Here is a 5,403-nt window from a genome sequence, read left to right on the forward strand (position 1 = left end):
TAGCCTGCTCTGCTGGTTTATCCATTTTGTGCTGCTCCCCACTTCCTGACAAGAGGAGAGTGTTTTGCAAGGTGAAGAACAGCATTGCTTTACTGACAAAATGGTGAGATCTACACAGTCAAAGTGACATTCAGTACGCAGGTAAGATGATATTTTCTGGTTTTAGACTACAAAAGGGTCTAAATTGTATTTGTGGGACATTCAACTGTAGTTTTCAGCTTTGGTTGTCATTGATTGTCATTGATCTATTTGGGAATTTTAAGGCAAAAACCAAAGAGACTACATCATATTTTTCACCATTCTTACCATAGACTCCTGGAACTCAGGGCATAATTGTTTGACCTACAACCTGGCCTCAAGGAAAAATATTCAATGTTGATTTAAAAACTTTGCTTGGCAGAAAATTCATGACTACCCTAAGCAAGCTGTTTAATTATTCCCATCTCAAAATAGGCACTCTCTCTAAATTTCCTTCTGTAATAGTGCCACTCCCCAAGCAGTGCAATTTAAAATGGCCATATTATCTGACCTGTTGAATAATTTTCTTGAAAGTGTCCTTTCTGCCTTATGGCTCAGAGTTTGAGAAATATATCACAGCTATTTCACAAACATTGATTACGTTAAATTATAACTATTTTTTGATTAAGAACATCCCTCTAGCTTCAACCTCACTCCAAGGTGTTTGATAATGATCTTATCTTGGTCACAAACGTGCTGAAATAAAGTAGTCAGAATTTGTTTGAACTTCTCCTTCTTCCTCTAGGCTGAGAGATATATGCATAAAAAGGAAAGTTCTAGCAATTCTAATAAGGAGTCTCTCCCTTCCATCCCCACCTGCAGACTCACCAGGGAATTTACAAGTCAACCTAAAACTATATCTTCCTTTGTTGAAAGCATCCCAGCAGAGGTAAGTTAATAACTGAGACCTTGATCACTCTTTTCAGAGACCCACAATGGCATCAGTTAGTGTTCTGAACTGTGGTAGGATTTTCTTAAATATAATTAATACACATTTCACATGTTTTAAATATTGGTTTGGTTAGTCCCTTATTTTGCTTAGTCCTTCATTCAAAGAAGCTACAGCTCTACTGCAACAACAGGCTAAGTGCTCAGTGCTTTTGGCAGATCCCATTAATTAACTGTGGAGACTGTTTTTAATCCAGAATTCTCTGCCTGCCTCTGCTGCCATCCTGGTCCTGCTCTTGTGAAAGCATTGCCGACATTTAATTAAGTTGATATAGCAAAGACAGCTTCCATTGCTCTCCTAGGAAGCTCCAGCTCCCAGACAGAAGTTTGGTTACTTGGATGGAAAACCTATCTACCTTAGTTAGATAAGCTATTGAGTATATTTAAAGGTAATATTTTTTCCTCTAAAAAATATAATTCCAAATTTAATACAACAAACAAACAAATAAATGACTTTTTATAAAGTTTGAGCTATTTCCCTTTAAAAATAAATCTAATGAAAACAGACCCACAGCCATAGTATCAGACTATTTTCTAATCAGTAAATGATTGTCAGATTTCAGAGTGTAAGATGAAAGTAGATGCAGGTTGCCTGAATTAACCAGATGTAACCAGAGATACTGCTGTCGCAGATTTAACACCACACCTCTTTTCTTTCTTGAAATGAGCAAATACCAATCCCCCACATTTAGACAGTGAATTTAGGATTTCACCTTTCCAAACCAGACTAGGAAAAACCAGGGTTGGTCTTTTTTTATTATGATTGTTTTGTTGTTGTTTTTCATGTAGCTATTAGTTATTTGAATTTTCTGAGTGTGAATCAGCTTCAGCCGTGAGCTCTTCTTGTTCTCTGTTGTCATTTGGAACTACTTAGAGAAGGCAGCTGGGATTGACTTTAGGAAATGTAATAGGATGTTTGTCATGACACTCCTTCACAGAAAAGTTTGCGTTTTGCAGGATCGAGGTCACAGTGCATCACACCTGGAAGGACTGAGACAGGAATCTGCTAGGTTTTCAACAGATGTTTTGTTTTGTGAGATATTCATGGTAAGGGGGAGAGAAAGATAAAGTCTCAAATGTGTCCCTTTTTTTCCCACATAATTGAGAATACTTGTTTGTTGAAGTGCACATATGTATGGGCAGGATGGACTGCAAAGTTACCATCAAACAGAGCTACAAGATACAAAACTAAACAGAATGGAACCATGGAATCATAGATTTATAAAATCATTGAGGCTGAAAAAGCCTTCTCAGACCTCAAGTCCAGCTGTTTACCCACCACTAAGACATGTCCCTAAGCACCTCAGCTACTGGTCTTGTAAATAACTCCAGGCATGGTGACTCCACCACCTCCCTGGGAAGCCTGTTCCAGTGTTTGACAACTCTTTCAGTATAGAAATTATTTCTAATATTTCTAATCTAAACTTCTCCTCATACAACTTGAGGAAGAAGGGGGAGAACACGCCATCCTTACAGATCCTTTTCCAAGTATTTCACTAGACCTGTGGTGCCAGGAAGAGGAGCAGCAGCTGCCACTCTTGCTCATGGTGCTGTTACTGCATTGTCCAGTGTCACCTGGGGATGTTCCAGCAAATTAATGTTTCCTGAAACAAAGCCACAGTGATCTAGTGCTGGTTCAGATCTTGGTCCTGTTGTGGAAGAGCATTATCACCCTCTCCATTTATTCACCACAGGCAAGCCACTCTGCCTGGCTCCTTCTTTCAGCCATGGCTAGTAAGTGCAAAGCTGAGCGCCTGCCATCTCCATGCGTGCGGCTGCATCTCCCCATGCACCCAGGGGTGAAGGCAGCCACAAGGTCAGCTCTGAGTAACAGCCTCAAGGAGTTTAAATAAGATAAGTCACCTTAAATCTTTAGTGAGTACTTACCTCCATTTCAATTGAAACACCCTCATTTTTACATCTCAAATGGCTTGTCTGTTTTTATAATTTTTCATCTTTGCTCTTAGAATCTAACTCAGATGGAAGAAGACTCCTGAAAAGAGGTGAAAAAACTGTACTTAAATTGTCCAACCACACAAAAAATTGCACTAAATTAAACTTTCTTATACAAAGTTTGCAGTCTTGCCCAAGTAGGAATGTTAGGACATTTTTGGAGTAAGCCTGAGACTTATGTGAACACAATGTGAATGCTAAACTACATGCAGCCTCCCCACCAGTAGGTGAGAATGATCTAAAAGAGAATAATACAAAGCATAATTAAGAAACAAAAAGTTTCTGTTAATCAGTTTGCCTTCCCCTCACCCCAGGTTACATTTTCCCTAGCTGTTAATTAAGCTCTGCCAAACTTACTAATCTTGATGAACTTTTGGTAGTAGGGAAGCATAAGATTAGTGCTTATGGTTTTTCATGTATACTCTCTGAATACACTCAGACAAGCTCATTCCTTCTGATCCTTTTCTTCTTCTTGTTTGGATGCACACACATCACTGGAAATTAATTATGCTGGAAGATAGCAAAGTATTGGGCTGGAGTACATTGGTTTGGTATCTTACATAGCATGTCAACAAATCAGATTTATGCGCAGCAAAACATGCCTGGAGCAATGTTTTAATATACTTCTTTTTTCTAAATTTCACAAATTGTATGTTTTCCATTTTTTAATTAATAAATTATCAGGGACGCTCATGAAAGCCAGAGAGTAATAGCATTGCCTAAAACTAGACACAGAGTTGATTAGACAGAGCTCCTATTTCTCCTGCAAGTCTGTCAGATGAGGTACCTGCTCTGGAGGAGCCTGAATTAACCCCATTAACCCACTCAGAAGTTGTGCTGGGGCACACACACGGCAGAGCCAAACTGCAACAGATTATGCAACCCTGCAGTGTATTTTAAATAGCTGGTGTGGGGCAGAAACTGGGGGGTTTTTGTTGGTTCAGTTCCTCTTCCTTGGGATACCAATTTGTGCCTGAGACTTCTGTGTGACACCAGAGCAAAATCAACAAAACAGCTGCCTAAAAAGCAATCAAAGTTGTATAATTTAAACTGTGTTCTGACCCAATTCTCAGAGATAAGGTGTTATCACACTAAACCCTTGTGCCAGCCCAATTTCAGAAGATTCTCATCCTCTCTATTCTTAGCTTAAATATATTTAGAAAGATGATGTTATTTTAAATTAAATACATTTAAAATATATAAATAGTGCAAAGAAGGTGCTGGACCCAGAATAGCTTTACCATACTTGCAAAGTTACATTTTCATTTTAATGAAAAAATAACATTAAATAGATAGTAACATTTTCCTGTTGGGAGATGAAAACAATATAACCACAACATTGTATTATTCAGTGGCAGTAAAAGGAGATTTCATCCTTGGCTGTCTAGTGTAATGTTTATTCTGATATCTTCAACAAATAAGAGAAGCCACTGTAGAAGATTGTGAGATGTTCACAGATGCAGTAGTCAAGTAGGAAAGCCAAGTCACTGTCATCTGTCTAATACTAGATTTTTTTGGGTTTTTTTAGGCCTGAAAGATCATGAAGAGGACTCAGTATTATACCTAGACAAGAAAGAAGACAGTGATACAATTTTTCATGTTCCCAAGAAATCTTACTATAGAGATTAAAGAGATTCTTCCAGTGTGGTACTCAGCTCTCTAATCCAATCTAGTAAAATTAAGTAACAAATTGATCAAACTTTGTACCAATTATACACCCAGACTTTTTCTATGACCTTAAGGGAACCTGATTTTCATAAGAGATTTAGCAATTCATGGAATGACTGAAACTAAATAGGTAGTTTGTCTTAGAATGAGTTGATGGAATAGGTTTGAAGGCCAATAGGGGTGTTCTGGTTTCTGCTTGTTTTAAACTCAGCAGTGGTAGGTGACAGGAGGATCATTGTATGGAAAATAAACATCAAAGTCAGAAGCATATTCCATTAATTAGAAACTTGGGAACTATACAAGCATTTTGAATAAAAGGGATCTGAAAATCTGGACCTACATGACATTTTTGCCTGACAAGCACAGTTTAATTTTTGCACTAGTAATAGTATTAATCATGTATCCAGCTACACTGAGAAAAATATACTTTTTATACAGTTTATAAATGTTGATTTATCTTAATAATAAACTAAATGGAAATTTTGATCAAGATGTTGAATGCATTAATTCAAGATGTCTCTTGTAAAAGCTGATGATATTTTATGTACCTACTCATAAAAATGTTATATATATCTAAAAAATAAATATATTAAATACAAATAGAATTTATTATGGAAGATAATTTTAAATATTTGATGATACTGTTACTGATTGTTAATGTTCTTCATTTTCAGATTAAAAATTCATAGGGATTTCCATCCTTTTCATCTTTATTAGACAATGTCTTAGTCATAATTATTTGTTTTATATATTATAAACATTTTATGAATAAAAACTATTTAAAATAATAATAAAAAACATTTTCCTTTAATTTAA

General features: G+C 36.5%; 1 long non-coding RNA gene across 2 annotated transcripts; it reads left to right on the forward strand.

Annotated features, from left to right (window-relative positions):
• The first annotated feature begins 763 nt into the window (after positions 1-763).
• LOC147654042 (uncharacterized) lies at positions 764-5,077 on the forward strand. 2 transcript variants are annotated; one of them, XR_015284348.1, is made up of 4 exons: positions 803-907; positions 1,924-2,013; positions 2,661-2,841; positions 2,934-3,137. It is a non-coding gene; the product is annotated as an uncharacterized LOC147654042 (long non-coding RNA). The 2 variants fall into 2 exon arrangements; XR_015284347.1 differs by having other exon boundaries at positions 764-907; positions 2,661-5,077.
• Positions 5,078-5,403: the final 326 nt, after the last annotated feature.

This window comes from Cyanistes caeruleus, chromosome 3, assembly GCF_971803275.1.
Source record: "Cyanistes caeruleus chromosome 3, bCyaCae1.hap1.1, whole genome shotgun sequence".
NCBI classification, from domain to species: domain Eukaryota; kingdom Metazoa; phylum Chordata; class Aves; order Passeriformes; family Paridae; genus Cyanistes; species Cyanistes caeruleus.